The 14,576-nt window shown below is 63.4% G+C and overlaps 14 non-coding genes across 14 annotated transcripts; all 14 read left to right on the forward strand.

Moving 5' to 3' along the window:
• The first annotated feature begins 605 nt into the window (after positions 1-605).
• Positions 606-796, forward strand: LOC138223682 (U2 spliceosomal RNA). Its single transcript, XR_011182074.1, has one exon. It is a non-coding gene; the product is annotated as a U2 spliceosomal RNA (small nuclear RNA).
• Positions 797-1,613: 817 nt separating this feature from the next.
• LOC138223683 (U2 spliceosomal RNA) lies at positions 1,614-1,804 on the forward strand. The gene has a single exon (XR_011182075.1). It is a non-coding gene; the product is annotated as a U2 spliceosomal RNA (small nuclear RNA).
• Positions 1,805-2,630: 826 nt separating this feature from the next.
• Positions 2,631-2,821, forward strand: LOC138223684 (U2 spliceosomal RNA). The gene has a single exon (XR_011182076.1). It is a non-coding gene; the product is annotated as a U2 spliceosomal RNA (small nuclear RNA).
• An 817-nt stretch (positions 2,822-3,638) lies between these two features.
• LOC138223685 (U2 spliceosomal RNA) lies at positions 3,639-3,829 on the forward strand. Its single transcript, XR_011182077.1, has one exon. It is a non-coding gene; the product is annotated as a U2 spliceosomal RNA (small nuclear RNA).
• Positions 3,830-4,640: 811 nt separating this feature from the next.
• Positions 4,641-4,831, forward strand: LOC138223686 (U2 spliceosomal RNA). The gene has a single exon (XR_011182078.1). It is a non-coding gene; the product is annotated as a U2 spliceosomal RNA (small nuclear RNA).
• Positions 4,832-5,648: 817 nt separating this feature from the next.
• Positions 5,649-5,839, forward strand: LOC138223687 (U2 spliceosomal RNA). Its single transcript, XR_011182079.1, has one exon. It is a non-coding gene; the product is annotated as a U2 spliceosomal RNA (small nuclear RNA).
• Positions 5,840-6,656: 817 nt separating this feature from the next.
• LOC138223688 (U2 spliceosomal RNA) lies at positions 6,657-6,847 on the forward strand. The gene has a single exon (XR_011182080.1). It is a non-coding gene; the product is annotated as a U2 spliceosomal RNA (small nuclear RNA).
• Positions 6,848-7,666: 819 nt separating this feature from the next.
• On the forward strand, positions 7,667-7,857 carry LOC138223689 (U2 spliceosomal RNA). Its single transcript, XR_011182081.1, has one exon. It is a non-coding gene; the product is annotated as a U2 spliceosomal RNA (small nuclear RNA).
• An 817-nt stretch (positions 7,858-8,674) lies between these two features.
• On the forward strand, positions 8,675-8,865 carry LOC138223690 (U2 spliceosomal RNA). The gene has a single exon (XR_011182082.1). It is a non-coding gene; the product is annotated as a U2 spliceosomal RNA (small nuclear RNA).
• Positions 8,866-9,681: 816 nt separating this feature from the next.
• Positions 9,682-9,872, forward strand: LOC138223691 (U2 spliceosomal RNA). The gene has a single exon (XR_011182083.1). It is a non-coding gene; the product is annotated as a U2 spliceosomal RNA (small nuclear RNA).
• An 819-nt stretch (positions 9,873-10,691) lies between these two features.
• Positions 10,692-10,882, forward strand: LOC138223692 (U2 spliceosomal RNA). Its single transcript, XR_011182084.1, has one exon. It is a non-coding gene; the product is annotated as a U2 spliceosomal RNA (small nuclear RNA).
• Positions 10,883-11,699: 817 nt separating this feature from the next.
• On the forward strand, positions 11,700-11,890 carry LOC138223693 (U2 spliceosomal RNA). Its single transcript, XR_011182085.1, has one exon. It is a non-coding gene; the product is annotated as a U2 spliceosomal RNA (small nuclear RNA).
• Positions 11,891-12,707: 817 nt separating this feature from the next.
• On the forward strand, positions 12,708-12,898 carry LOC138223694 (U2 spliceosomal RNA). Its single transcript, XR_011182086.1, has one exon. It is a non-coding gene; the product is annotated as a U2 spliceosomal RNA (small nuclear RNA).
• An 809-nt stretch (positions 12,899-13,707) lies between these two features.
• On the forward strand, positions 13,708-13,898 carry LOC138223695 (U2 spliceosomal RNA). Its single transcript, XR_011182087.1, has one exon. It is a non-coding gene; the product is annotated as a U2 spliceosomal RNA (small nuclear RNA).
• Positions 13,899-14,576: the final 678 nt, after the last annotated feature.

Consider the following 14,576-nt stretch of genomic DNA (forward strand, 5'->3'; position numbering starts at 1 on the left):
GGCTCCCGTGCGTTTTCCCTCCAAAAAACTTAGTTTTTTCAGCCTTTTCCCAGGGAGGCAGGCGTGGCTTTTGTGTGTGTGTGTGTGTGTGTGTGTGTATGTGTGTGTGTGTGTGTGTCCCCGTCCTCGCAGGCGGGCCCCTTTCGACAGCCGGGCGGTTTCCCTCCAAAAAACTTAGTATATACACCTTTTCTTCCTTTTTTTCCGGCAGGCGGGCAGGCGCGCGCGTCTGTGTGTGTGTGTGTCCCCGTCCCTCCCGAGAGAGCGCTGCCCCTTGCCTCTGCCCGCAGGTGCCGACGGTCCGCTTTCGCTTGCAGCTCGCTCGGCACAGCTGCTGCTGGTGGGAGGGGCCTAAGCTAAGGAGGCCGGCCGGCTGGCGCCCCCCTGCGGCTGCGGTCGTTGTCGGGCCGTTGACAGGAGATCCAAGAGCAGGGCCCCCGCCCGGGACTGGCGGGCAGGCAGGCGAGCAAGCAGGCAGGCAAGAGAGGGGGAGAGCGGAGTCCGGGCGGCCGGCAGCCGCGTGCGGACCGGGCTCCCGAGGCGTCGGCCTGCGCCGCTGCGCGCCAGCCGGACGCCCGCGCGCCCGCCCAAGGCCGGCGTCGGGCATCGCTTCTCGGCCTTTTGGCTAAGATCAAGTGTAGTATCTGTTCTTATCAGTTTAATATCTGATACGTCCCCCATCGGGGGACCACATATTAAACGGATTTTTGGAACAGGGAGCTGGATCAGGAGCTTGCTCCGTCCTCTCCACGCATCGGCCCGGTATTGCAGCGCCTCCGGGAGCGGTGCACCACCTTCTCTCAGCGGTGAAAAGACAGACGTAGCTAGCAAGCAAGCAAGCAAGCAAGCAAGCGAGGTGGACTGGAGCTCCTTCTTCTCGGGTCTCGTCTCTCGTCCATCTGTGTGTCTCTCTCTCCCCCTCCCCCTCCCCGTCTCCGTTCCCGTGCTCCCTCTGTGCACTTTCCCGCGTCTCGACTCTCTGGGCAAGCAGGCCGGCCCCCTTTTCGGCTCCCGTGCGTTTTCCCTCCAAAAAACTTAGTTTTTTCAGCCTTTTCCCAGGGAGGCAGGCGTGGCTTTTGTGTGTGTGTGTGTGTGTGTGTGTATGTGTGTGTGTGTGTGTGTGTGTCCCCGTCCTCGCAGGCGGGCCCCTTTCGACAGCCGGGCGGTTTCCCTCCAAAAAACTTAGTATATACACCTTTTCTTCCTTTTTTTCCGGCAGGCGGGCAGGCGCGCGCGTCTGTGTGTGTGTGTGTCCCCGTCCCTCCCGAGAGAGCGCTGCCCCTTGCCTCTGCCCGCAGGTGCCGACGGTCCGCTTTCGCTTGCAGCTCGCTCGGCACAGCTGCTGCTGGTGGGAGGGGCCTAAGCTAAGGAGGCCGGCCGGCTGGCGCCCCCCTGCGGCTGCGGTCGTTGTCGGGCCGTTGACAGGAGATCCAAGAGCAGGGCCCCCGCCCGGGACTGGCGGGCAGGCAGGCGAGCAAGCAGGCAGGCAAGAGAGGGGGAGAGCGGAGTCCGGGCGGCCGGCAGCCGCGTGCGGACCGGGCTCCCGAGGCGTCGGCCTGCGCCGCTGCGCGCCAGCCGGACGCCCGCGCGCCCGCCCAAGGCCGGCGTCGGGCATCGCTTCTCGGCCTTTTGGCTAAGATCAAGTGTAGTATCTGTTCTTATCAGTTTAATATCTGATACGTCCCCCATCGGGGGACCACATATTAAACGGATTTTTGGAACAGGGAGCTGGATCAGGAGCTTGCTCCGTCCTCTCCACGCATCGGCCCGGTATTGCAGCGCCTCCGGGAGCGGTGCACCACCTTCTCTCAGCGGTGAAAAGACAGACGTAGCTAGCAAGCAAGCAAGCAAGCAAGCAAGCGAGGTGGACTGGAGCTCCTTCTTCTCGGGTCTCGTCTCTCGTCCATCTGTGTGTCTCTCTCTCCCCCTCCCCCTCCCCGTCTCCGTTCCCGTGCTCCCTCTGTGCACTTTCCCGCGTCTCGACTCTCTGGGCAAGCAGGCCGGCCCCCTTTTCGGCTCCCGTGCGTTTTCCCTCCAAAAAACTTAGTTTTTTCAGCCTTTTCCCAGGGAGGCAGGCGTGGCTTTTGTGTGTGTGTGTGTGTGTGTGTATGTGTGTGTGTGTGTGTGTGTGTGTCCCCGTCCTCGCAGGCGGGCCCCTTTCGACAGCCGGGCGGTTTCCCTCCAAAAAACTTAGTATATACACCTTTTCTTCCTTTTTTTCCGGCAGGCGGGCAGGCGCGCGCGTCTGTGTGTGTGTGTGTCCCCGTCCCTCCCGAGAGAGCGCTGCCCCTTGCCTCTGCCCGCAGGTGCCGACGGTCCGCTTTCGCTTGCAGCTCGCTCGGCACAGCTGCTGCTGGTGGGAGGGGCCTAAGCTAAGGAGGCCGGCCGGCTGGCGCCCCCCTGCGGCTGCGGTCGTTGTCGGGCCGTTGACAGGAGATCCAAGAGCAGGGCCCCCGCCCGGGACTGGCGGGCAGGCAGGCGAGCAAGCAGGCAGGCAAGAGAGGGGGAGAGCGGAGTCCGGGCGGCCGGCAGCCGCGTGCGGACCGGGCTCCCGAGGCGTCGGCCTGCGCCGCTGCGCGCCAGCCGGACGCCCGCGCGCCCGCCCAAGGCGCCCAAGGCCGGCGTCGGGCATCGCTTCTCGGCCTTTTGGCTAAGATCAAGTGTAGTATCTGTTCTTATCAGTTTAATATCTGATACGTCCCCCATCGGGGGACCACATATTAAACGGATTTTTGGAACAGGGAGCTGGATCAGGAGCTTGCTCCGTCCTCTCCACGCATCGGCCCGGTATTGCAGCGCCTCCGGGAGCGGTGCACCACCTTCTCTCAGCGGTGAAAAGACAGACGTAGCTAGCAAGCAAGCAAGCAAGCAAGCAAGCGAGGTGGACTGGAGCTCCTTCTTCTCGGGTCTCGTCTCTCGTCCATCTGTGTGTCTCTCTCTCCCCCTCCCCCTCCCCGTCTCCGTTCCCGTGCTCCCTCTGTGCACTTTCCCGCGTCTCGACTCTCTGGGCAAGCAGGCCGGCCCCCTTTTCGGCTCCCGTGCGTTTTCCCTCCAAAAAACTTAGTTTTTTCAGCCTTTTCCCAGGGAGGCAGGCGTGGCTTTTGTGTGTGTGTGTGTGTGTGTGTGTATGTGTGTGTGTGTGTGTGTGTGTCCCCGTCCTCGCAGGCGGGCCCCTTTCGACAGCCGGGCGGTTTCCCTCCAAAAAACTTAGTATATACACCTTTTCTTCCTTTTTTTCCGGCAGGCGGGCAGGCGCGCGCGTCTGTGTGTGTGTGTGTCCCCGTCCCTCCCGAGAGAGCGCTGCCCCTTGCCTCTGCCCGCAGGTGCCGACGGTCCGCTTTCGCTTGCAGCTCGCTCGGCACAGCTGCTGCTGGTGGGAGGGGCCTAAGCTAAGGAGGCCGGCCGGCTGGCGCCCCCCTGCGGCTGCGGTCGTTGTCGGGCCGTTGACAGGAGATCCAAGAGCAGGGCCCCCGCCCGGGACTGGCGGGCAGGCAGGCGAGCAAGCAGGCAGGCAAGAGAGGGGGAGAGCGGAGTCCGGGCGGCCGGCAGCCGCGTGCGGACCGGGCTCCCGAGGCGTCGGCCTGCGCCGCTGCGCGCCAGCCGGACGCCCGCGCGCCCGCCCAAGGCCGGCGTCGGGCATCGCTTCTCGGCCTTTTGGCTAAGATCAAGTGTAGTATCTGTTCTTATCAGTTTAATATCTGATACGTCCCCCATCGGGGGACCACATATTAAACGGATTTTTGGAACAGGGAGCTGGATCAGGAGCTTGCTCCGTCCTCTCCACGCATCGGCCCGGTATTGCAGCGCCTCCGGGAGCGGTGCACCACCTTCTCTCAGCGGTGAAAAGACAGACGTAGCTAGCAAGCAAGCAAGCAAGCAAGCAAGCGAGGTGGACTGGAGCTCCTTCTTCTCGGGTCTCGTCTCTCGTCCATCTGTGTGTCTCTCTCTCCCCCTCCCCCTCCCCGTCTCCGTTCCCGTGCTCCCTCTGTGCACTTTCCCGCGTCTCGACTCTCTGGGCAAGCAGGCCGGCCCCCTTTTCGGCTCCCGTGCGTTTTCCCTCCAAAAAACTTAGTTTTTTCAGCCTTTTCCCAGGGAGGCAGGCGTGGCTTTTGTGTGTGTGTGTGTGTGTATGTGTGTGTGTGTGTGTGTGTGTCCCCGTCCTCGCAGGCGGGCCCCTTTCGACAGCCGGGCGGTTTCCCTCCAAAAAACTTAGTATATACACCTTTTCTTCCTTTTTTTCCGGCAGGCGGGCAGGCGCGCGCGTCTGTGTGTGTGTGTGTCCCCGTCCCTCCCGAGAGAGCGCTGCCCCTTGCCTCTGCCCGCAGGTGCCGACGGTCCGCTTTCGCTTGCAGCTCGCTCGGCACAGCTGCTGCTGGTGGGAGGGGCCTAAGCTAAGGAGGCCGGCCGGCTGGCGCCCCCCTGCGGCTGCGGTCGTTGTCGGGCCGTTGACAGGAGATCCAAGAGCAGGGCCCCCGCCCGGGACTGGCGGGCAGGCAGGCGAGCAAGCAGGCAGGCAAGAGAGGGGGAGAGCGGAGTCCGGGCGGCCGGCAGCCGCGTGCGGACCGGGCTCCCGAGGCGTCGGCCTGCGCCGCTGCGCGCCAGCCGGACGCCCGCGCGCCCGCCCAAGGCCGGCGTCGGGCATCGCTTCTCGGCCTTTTGGCTAAGATCAAGTGTAGTATCTGTTCTTATCAGTTTAATATCTGATACGTCCCCCATCGGGGGACCACATATTAAACGGATTTTTGGAACAGGGAGCTGGATCAGGAGCTTGCTCCGTCCTCTCCACGCATCGGCCCGGTATTGCAGCGCCTCCGGGAGCGGTGCACCACCTTCTCTCAGCGGTGAAAAGACAGACGTAGCTAGCAAGCAAGCAAGCAAGCAAGCAAGCGAGGTGGACTGGAGCTCCTTCTTCTCGGGTCTCGTCTCTCGTCCATCTGTGTGTCTCTCTCTCCCCCTCCCCCTCCCCGTCTCCGTTCCCGTGCTCCCTCTGTGCACTTTCCCGCGTCTCGACTCTCTGGGCAAGCAGGCCGGCCCCCTTTTCGGCTCCCGTGCGTTTTCCCTCCAAAAAACTTAGTTTTTTCAGCCTTTTCCCAGGGAGGCAGGCGTGGCTTTTGTGTGTGTGTGTGTGTGTGTGTATGTGTGTGTGTGTGTGTGTGTGTGTCCCCGTCCTCGCAGGCGGGCCCCTTTCGACAGCCGGGCGGTTTCCCTCCAAAAAACTTAGTATATACACCTTTTCTTCCTTTTTTTCCGGCAGGCGGGCAGGCGCGCGCGTCTGTGTGTGTGTGTGTCCCCGTCCCTCCCGAGAGAGCGCTGCCCCTTGCCTCTGCCCGCAGGTGCCGACGGTCCGCTTTCGCTTGCAGCTCGCTCGGCACAGCTGCTGCTGGTGGGAGGGGCCTAAGCTAAGGAGGCCGGCCGGCTGGCGCCCCCCTGCGGCTGCGGTCGTTGTCGGGCCGTTGACAGGAGATCCAAGAGCAGGGCCCCCGCCCGGGACTGGCGGGCAGGCAGGCGAGCAAGCAGGCAGGCAAGAGAGGGGGAGAGCGGAGTCCGGGCGGCCGGCAGCCGCGTGCGGACCGGGCTCCCGAGGCGTCGGCCTGCGCCGCTGCGCGCCAGCCGGACGCCCGCGCGCCCGCCCAAGGCCGGCGTCGGGCATCGCTTCTCGGCCTTTTGGCTAAGATCAAGTGTAGTATCTGTTCTTATCAGTTTAATATCTGATACGTCCCCCATCGGGGGACCACATATTAAACGGATTTTTGGAACAGGGAGCTGGATCAGGAGCTTGCTCCGTCCTCTCCACGCATCGGCCCGGTATTGCAGCGCCTCCGGGAGCGGTGCACCACCTTCTCTCAGCGGTGAAAAGACAGACGTAGCTAGCAAGCAAGCAAGCAAGCAAGCAAGCGAGGTGGACTGGAGCTCCTTCTTCTCGGGTCTCGTCTCTCGTCCATCTGTGTGTCTCTCTCTCCCCCTCCCCCTCCCCGTCTCCGTTCCCGTGCTCCCTCTGTGCACTTTCCCGCGTCTCGACTCTCTGGGCAAGCAGGCCGGCCCCCTTTTCGGCTCCCGTGCGTTTTCCCTCCAAAAAACTTAGTTTTTTCAGCCTTTTCCCAGGGAGGCAGGCGTGGCTTGTGTGTGTGTGTGTGTGTGTGTGTGTATGTGTGTGTGTGTGTGTGTGTGTCCCCGTCCTCGCAGGCGGGCCCCTTTCGACAGCCGGGCGGTTTCCCTCCAAAAAACTTAGTATATACACCTTTTCTTCCTTTTTTTCCGGCAGGCGGGCAGGCGCGCGCGTCTGTGTGTGTGTGTGTCCCCGTCCCTCCCGAGAGAGCGCTGCCCCTTGCCTCTGCCCGCAGGTGCCGACGGTCCGCTTTCGCTTGCAGCTCGCTCGGCACAGCTGCTGCTGGTGGGAGGGGCCTAAGCTAAGGAGGCCGGCCGGCTGGCGCCCCCCTGCGGCTGCGGTCGTTGTCGGGCCGTTGACAGGAGATCCAAGAGCAGGGCCCCCGCCCGGGACTGGCGGGCAGGCAGGCGAGCAAGCAGGCAGGCAAGAGAGGGGGAGAGCGGAGTCCGGGCGGCCGGCAGCCGCGTGCGGACCGGGCTCCCGAGGCGTCGGCCTGCGCCGCTGCGCGCCAGCCGGACGCCCGCGCGCCCGCCCAAGGCCGGCGTCGGGCATCGCTTCTCGGCCTTTTGGCTAAGATCAAGTGTAGTATCTGTTCTTATCAGTTTAATATCTGATACGTCCCCCATCGGGGGACCACATATTAAACGGATTTTTGGAACAGGGAGCTGGATCAGGAGCTTGCTCCGTCCTCTCCACGCATCGGCCCGGTATTGCAGCGCCTCCGGGAGCGGTGCACCACCTTCTCTCAGCGGTGAAAAGACAGACGTAGCTAGCAAGCAAGCAAGCAAGCAAGCAAGCGAGGTGGACTGGAGCTCCTTCTTCTCGGGTCTCGTCTCTCGTCCATCTGTGTGTCTCTCTCTCCCCCTCCCCCTCCCCGTCTCCGTTCCCGTGCTCCCTCTGTGCACTTTCCCGCGTCTCGACTCTCTGGGCAAGCAGGCCGGCCCCCTTTTCGGCTCCCGTGCGTTTTCCCTCCAAAAAACTTAGTTTTTTCAGCCTTTTCCCAGGGAGGCAGGCGTGGCTTTTGTGTGTGTGTGTGTGTGTGTATGTGTGTGTGTGTGTGTGTGTGTGTGTGTCCCCGTCCTCGCAGGCGGGCCCCTTTCGACAGCCGGGCGGTTTCCCTCCAAAAAACTTAGTATATACACCTTTTCTTCCTTTTTTTCCGGCAGGCGGGCAGGCGCGCGCGTCTGTGTGTGTGTGTGTCCCCGTCCCTCCCGAGAGAGCGCTGCCCCTTGCCTCTGCCCGCAGGTGCCGACGGTCCGCTTTCGCTTGCAGCTCGCTCGGCACAGCTGCTGCTGGTGGGAGGGGCCTAAGCTAAGGAGGCCGGCCGGCTGGCGCCCCCCTGCGGCTGCGGTCGTTGTCGGGCCGTTGACAGGAGATCCAAGAGCAGGGCCCCCGCCCGGGACTGGCGGGCAGGCAGGCGAGCAAGCAGGCAGGCAAGAGAGGGGGAGAGCGGAGTCCGGGCGGCCGGCAGCCGCGTGCGGACCGGGCTCCCGAGGCGTCGGCCTGCGCCGCTGCGCGCCAGCCGGACGCCCGCGCGCCCGCCCAAGGCCGGCGTCGGGCATCGCTTCTCGGCCTTTTGGCTAAGATCAAGTGTAGTATCTGTTCTTATCAGTTTAATATCTGATACGTCCCCCATCGGGGGACCACATATTAAACGGATTTTTGGAACAGGGAGCTGGATCAGGAGCTTGCTCCGTCCTCTCCACGCATCGGCCCGGTATTGCAGCGCCTCCGGGAGCGGTGCACCACCTTCTCTCAGCGGTGAAAAGACAGACGTAGCTAGCAAGCAAGCAAGCAAGCAAGCAAGCGAGGTGGACTGGAGCTCCTTCTTCTCGGGTCTCGTCTCTCGTCCATCTGTGTGTCTCTCTCTCCCCCTCCCCCTCCCCGTCTCCGTTCCCGTGCTCCCTCTGTGCACTTTCCCGCGTCTCGACTCTCTGGGCAAGCAGGCCGGCCCCCTTTTCGGCTCCCGTGCGTTTTCCCTCCAAAAAACTTAGTTTTTTCAGCCTTTTCCCAGGGAGGCAGGCGTGGCTTTTGTGTGTGTGTGTGTGTGTGTGTGTATGTGTGTGTGTGTGTGTGTGTGTCCCCGTCCTCGCAGGCGGGCCCCTTTCGACAGCCGGGCGGTTTCCCTCCAAAAAACTTAGTATATACACCTTTTCTTCCTTTTTTTCCGGCAGGCGGGCAGGCGCGCGCGTCTGTGTGTGTGTGTGTCCCCGTCCCTCCCGAGAGAGCGCTGCCCCTTGCCTCTGCCCGCAGGTGCCGACGGTCCGCTTTCGCTTGCAGCTCGCTCGGCACAGCTGCTGCTGGTGGGAGGGGCCTAAGCTAAGGAGGCCGGCCGGCTGGCGCCCCCCTGCGGCTGCGGTCGTTGTCGGGCCGTTGACAGGAGATCCAAGAGCAGGGCCCCCGCCCGGGACTGGCGGGCAGGCAGGCGAGCAAGCAGGCAGGCAAGAGAGGGGGAGAGCGGAGTCCGGGCGGCCGGCAGCCGCGTGCGGACCGGGCTCCCGAGGCGTCGGCCTGCGCCGCTGCGCGCCAGCCGGACGCCCGCGCGCCCGCCCAAGGCCGGCGTCGGGCATCGCTTCTCGGCCTTTTGGCTAAGATCAAGTGTAGTATCTGTTCTTATCAGTTTAATATCTGATACGTCCCCCATCGGGGGACCACATATTAAACGGATTTTTGGAACAGGGAGCTGGATCAGGAGCTTGCTCCGTCCTCTCCACGCATCGGCCCGGTATTGCAGCGCCTCCGGGAGCGGTGCACCACCTTCTCTCAGCGGTGAAAAGACAGACGTAGCTAGCAAGCAAGCAAGCAAGCAAGCAAGCGAGGTGGACTGGAGCTCCTTCTTCTCGGGTCTCGTCTCTCGTCCATCTGTGTGTCTCTCTCTCCCCCTCCCCCTCCCCGTCTCCGTTCCCGTGCTCCCTCTGTGCACTTTCCCGCGTCTCGACTCTCTGGGCAAGCAGGCCGGCCCCCTTTTCGGCTCCCGTGCGTTTTCCCTCCAAAAAACTTAGTTTTTTCAGCCTTTTCCCAGGGAGGCAGGCGTGGCTTTGTGTGTGTGTGTGTGTGTGTGTGTATGTGTGTGTGTGTGTGTGTGTGTCCCCGTCCTCGCAGGCGGGCCCCTTTCGACAGCCGGGCGGTTTCCCTCCAAAAAACTTAGTATATACACCTTTTCTTCCTTTTTTTCCGGCAGGCGGGCAGGCGCGCGCGTCTGTGTGTGTGTGTGTCCCCGTCCCTCCCGAGAGAGCGCTGCCCCTTGCCTCTGCCCGCAGGTGCCGACGGTCCGCTTTCGCTTGCAGCTCGCTCGGCACAGCTGCTGCTGGTGGGAGGGGCCTAAGCTAAGGAGGCCGGCCGGCTGGCGCCCCCCTGCGGCTGCGGTCGTTGTCGGGCCGTTGACAGGAGATCCAAGAGCAGGGCCCCCGCCCGGGACTGGCGGGCAGGCAGGCGAGCAAGCAGGCAGGCAAGAGAGGGGGAGAGCGGAGTCCGGGCGGCCGGCAGCCGCGTGCGGACCGGGCTCCCGAGGCGTCGGCCTGCGCCGCTGCGCGCCAGCCGGACGCCCGCGCGCCCGCCCAAGGCCGGCGTCGGGCATCGCTTCTCGGCCTTTTGGCTAAGATCAAGTGTAGTATCTGTTCTTATCAGTTTAATATCTGATACGTCCCCCATCGGGGGACCACATATTAAACGGATTTTTGGAACAGGGAGCTGGATCAGGAGCTTGCTCCGTCCTCTCCACGCATCGGCCCGGTATTGCAGCGCCTCCGGGAGCGGTGCACCACCTTCTCTCAGCGGTGAAAAGACAGACGTAGCTAGCAAGCAAGCAAGCAAGCAAGCAAGCGAGGTGGACTGGAGCTCCTTCTTCTCGGGTCTCGTCTCTCGTCCATCTGTGTGTCTCTCTCTCCCCCTCCCCCTCCCCGTCTCCGTTCCCGTGCTCCCTCTGTGCACTTTCCCGCGTCTCGACTCTCTGGGCAAGCAGGCCGGCCCCCTTTTCGGCTCCCGTGCGTTTTCCCTCCAAAAAACTTAGTTTTTTCAGCCTTTTCCCAGGGAGGCAGGCGTGGCTTTTGTGTGTGTGTGTGTGTGTGTGTGTGTATGTGTGTGTGTGTGTGTGTGTGTCCCCGTCCTCGCAGGCGGGCCCCTTTCGACAGCCGGGCGGTTTCCCTCCAAAAAACTTAGTATATACACCTTTTCTTCCTTTTTTTCCGGCAGGCGGGCAGGCGCGCGCGTCTGTGTGTGTGTGTGTCCCCGTCCCTCCCGAGAGAGCGCTGCCCCTTGCCTCTGCCCGCAGGTGCCGACGGTCCGCTTTCGCTTGCAGCTCGCTCGGCACAGCTGCTGCTGGTGGGAGGGGCCTAAGCTAAGGAGGCCGGCCGGCTGGCGCCCCCCTGCGGCTGCGGTCGTTGTCGGGCCGTTGACAGGAGATCCAAGAGCAGGGCCCCCGCCCGGGACTGGCGGGCAGGCAGGCGAGCAAGCAGGCAGGCAAGAGAGGGGGAGAGCGGAGTCCGGGCGGCCGGCAGCCGCGTGCGGACCGGGCTCCCGAGGCGTCGGCCTGCGCCGCTGCGCGCCAGCCGGACGCCCGCGCGCCCGCCCAAGGCCGGCGTCGGGCATCGCTTCTCGGCCTTTTGGCTAAGATCAAGTGTAGTATCTGTTCTTATCAGTTTAATATCTGATACGTCCCCCATCGGGGGACCACATATTAAACGGATTTTTGGAACAGGGAGCTGGATCAGGAGCTTGCTCCGTCCTCTCCACGCATCGGCCCGGTATTGCAGCGCCTCCGGGAGCGGTGCACCACCTTCTCTCAGCGGTGAAAAGACAGACGTAGCTAGCAAGCAAGCAAGCAAGCAAGCAAGCGAGGTGGACTGGAGCTCCTTCTTCTCGGGTCTCGTCTCTCGTCCATCTGTGTGTCTCTCTCTCCCCCTCCCCCTCCCCGTCTCCGTTCCCGTGCTCCCTCTGTGCACTTTCCCGCGTCTCGACTCTCTGGGCAAGCAGGCCGGCCCCCTTTTCGGCTCCCGTGCGTTTTCCCTCCAAAAAACTTAGTTTTTTCAGCCTTTTCCCAGGGAGGCAGGCGTGGCTTTTGTGTGTGTGTGTGTGTGTGTGTATGTGTGTGTGTGTGTGTGTGTGTGTCCCCGTCCTCGCAGGCGGGCCCCTTTCGACAGCCGGGCGGTTTCCCTCCAAAAAACTTAGTATATACACCTTTTCTTCCTTTTTTTCCGGCAGGCGGGCAGGCGCGCGCGTCTGTGTGTGTGTGTGTCCCCGTCCCTCCCGAGAGAGCGCTGCCCCTTGCCTCTGCCCGCAGGTGCCGACGGTCCGCTTTCGCTTGCAGCTCGCTCGGCACAGCTGCTGCTGGTGGGAGGGGCCTAAGCTAAGGAGGCCGGCCGGCTGGCGCCCCCCTGCGGCTGCGGTCGTTGTCGGGCCGTTGACAGGAGATCCAAGAGCAGGGCCCCCGCCCGGGACTGGCGGGCAGGCAGGCGAGCAAGCAGGCAGGCAAGAGAGGGGGAGAGCGGAGTCCGGGCGGCCGGCAGCCGCGTGCGGACCGGGCTCCCGAGGCGTCGGCCTGCGCCGCTGCGCGCCAGCCGGACGCCCGCGCGCCCGCCCAAGGCCGGCGTCGGGCATCGCTTCTCGGCCTTTTGGCTAAGATCAAGTGTAGTATCTGTTCTTATCAGTTTAATATCTGATACGTCCCCCATCGGGGGACCACATATTAAACGGATTTTTGGAACAGGGAGCTGGATCAGGAGCTTGCTCCGTCCTCTCCACGCATCGGCCCGGTATTGCAGCGCCTCCGGGAGCGGTGCACCACCTTCTCTCAGCGGTGAAAAGACAGACGTAGCTAGCAAGCAAGCAAGCAAGCAAGCAAGCGAGGTGGACTGGAGCTCCTTCTTCTCGGGTCTCGTCTCTCGTCCATCTGTGTGTCTCTCTCTCCCCCTCCCCCTCCCCGTCTCCGTTCCCGTGCTCCCTCTGTGCACTTTCCCGCGTCTCGACTCTCTGGGCAAGCAGGCCGGCCCCCTTTTCGGCTCCCGTGCGTTTTCCCTCCAAAAAACTTAGTTTTTTCAGCCTTTTCCCAGGGAGGCAGGCGTGGCTTTTGTGTGTGTGTGTGTGTGTGTGTATGTGTGTGTGTGTGTGTGTGTGTGTCCCCGTCCTCGCAGGCGGGCCCCTTTCGACAGCCGGGCGGTTTCCCTCCAAAAAACTTAGTATATACACCTTTTCTTCCTTTTTTTCCGGCAGGCGGGCAGGCGCGCGCGTCTGTGTGTGTGTGTGTCCCCGTCCCTCCCGAGAGAGCGCTGCCCCTTGCCTCTGCCCGCAGGTGCCGACGGTCCGCTTTCGCTTGCAGCTCGCTCGGCACAGCTGCTGCTGGTGGGAGGGGCCTAAGCTAAGGAGGCCGGCCGGCTGGCGCCCCCCTGCGGCTGCGGTCGTTGTCGGGCCGTTGACAGGAGATCCAAGAGCAGGGCCCCCGCCCGGGACTGGCGGGCAGGCAGGCGAGCAAGCAGGCAGGCAAGAGAGGGGGAGAGCGGAGTCCGGGCGGCCGGCAGCCGCGTGCGGACCGGGCTCCCGAGGCGTCGGCCTGCGCCGCTGCGCGCCAGCCGGACGCCCGCGCGCCCGCCCAAGGCCGGCGTCGGGCATCGCTTCTCGGCCTTTTGGCTAAGATCAAGTGTAGTATCTGTTCTTATCAGTTTAATATCTGATACGTCCCCCATCGGGGGACCACATATTAAACGGATTTTTGGAACAGGGAGCTGGATCAGGAGCTTGCTCCGTCCTCTCCACGCATCGGCCCGGTATTGCAGCGCCTCCGGGAGCGGTGCACCACCTTCTCTCAGCGGTGAAAAGACAGACGTAGCTAGCAAGCAAGCAAGCAAGCAAGCAAGCGAGGTGGACTGGAGCTCCTTCTTCTCGGGTCTCGTCTCTCGTCCATCTGTGTGTCTCTCTCTCCCCCTCCCCCTCCCCGTCTCCGTTCCCGTGCTCCCTCTGTGCACTTTCCCGCGTCTCGACTCTCTGGGCAAGCAGGCCGGCCCCCTTTTCGGCTCCCGTGCGTTTTCCCTCCAAAAAACTTAGTTTTTTCAGCCTTTTCCCAGGGAGGCAGGCGTGGCTTTTGTGTGTGTGTGTGTGTATGTGTGTGTGTGTGTGTGTGTGTCCCCGTCCTCGCAGGCGGGCCCCTTTCGACAGCCGGGCGGTTTCCCTCCAAAAAACTTAGTATATACACCTTTTCTTCCTTTTTTTCCGGCAGGCGGGCAGGCGCGCGCGTCTGTGTGTGTGTGTGTCCCCGTCCCTCCCGAGAGAGCGCTGCCCCTTGCCTCTGCCCGCAGGTGCCGACGGTCCGCTTTCGCTTGCAGCTCGCTCGGCACAGCTGCTGCTGGTGGGAGGGGCCTAAGCTAAGGAGGCCGGCCGGCTGGCGCCCCCCTGCGGCTGCGGTCGTTGTCGGGCCGTTGACAGGAGATCCAAGAGCAGGGCCCCCGCCCGGGACTGGCGGGCAGGCAGGCGAGCAAGCAGGCAGGCAAGAGAGGGGGAGAGCGGAGTCCGGGCGGCCGGCAGCCGCGTGCGGACCGGGCTCCCGAGGCGTCGGCCTGCGCCGCTGCGCGCCAGCCGGACGCCCGCGCGCCCGCCCAAGGCCGGCGTCGGGCATCGCTTCTCGGCCTTTTGGCTAAGATCAAGTGTAGTATCTGTTCTTATCAGTTTAATATCTGATACGTCCCCCATCGGGGGACCACATATTAAACGGATTTTTGGAACAGGGAGCTGGATCAGGAGCTTGCTCCGTCCTCTCCACGCATCGGCCCGGTATTGCAGCGCCTCCGGGAGCGGTGCACCACCTTCTCTCAGCGGTGAAAAGACAGACGTAGCTAGCAAGCAAGCAAGCAAGCAAGCAAGCGAGGTGGACTGGAGCTCCTTCTTCTCGGGTCTCGTCTCTCGTCCATCTGTGTGTCTCTCTCTCCCCCTCCCCCTCCCCGTCTCCGTTCCCGTGCTCCCTCTGTGCACTTTCCCGCGTCTCGACTCTCTGGGCAAGCAGGCCGGCCCCCTTTTCGGCTCCCGTGCGTTTTCCCTCCAAAAAACTTAGTTTTTTCAGCCTTTTCCCAGGGAGGCAGGCGTGGCTTTTGTGTGTGTGTGTGTGTGTGTGTGTATGTGTGTGTGTGTGTGTGTGTGTCCCCGTCCTCGCAGGCGGGCCCCTTTCGACAGCCGGGCGGTTTCCCTCCAAAAAACTTAGTATATACACCTTTTCTTCCTTTTTTTCCGGCAGGCGGGCAGGCGCGCGCGTCTGTGTGTGTGTGTGTCCCCGTCCCTCCCGAGAGAGCGCTGCCCCTTGCCTCTGCCCGCAGGTGCCGACGGTCCGCTTTCGCTTGCAGCTCGCTCGGCACAGCTGCTGCTGGTGGGAGGGGCCTAAGCTAAGGAGGCCGGCCGGCTGGCGCCCCCCTGCGGCTGCGGTCGTTGTCGGGCCGTTGACAGGAGATCCAAGAGCAGGGCCCCCGCCCGGGACTGGCGGGCAGGCAGGCGA

This window comes from Lepisosteus oculatus, chromosome 16 (genome assembly GCF_040954835.1).
Source record: "Lepisosteus oculatus isolate fLepOcu1 chromosome 16, fLepOcu1.hap2, whole genome shotgun sequence".
Taxonomy (NCBI): domain Eukaryota; kingdom Metazoa; phylum Chordata; class Actinopteri; order Semionotiformes; family Lepisosteidae; genus Lepisosteus; species Lepisosteus oculatus.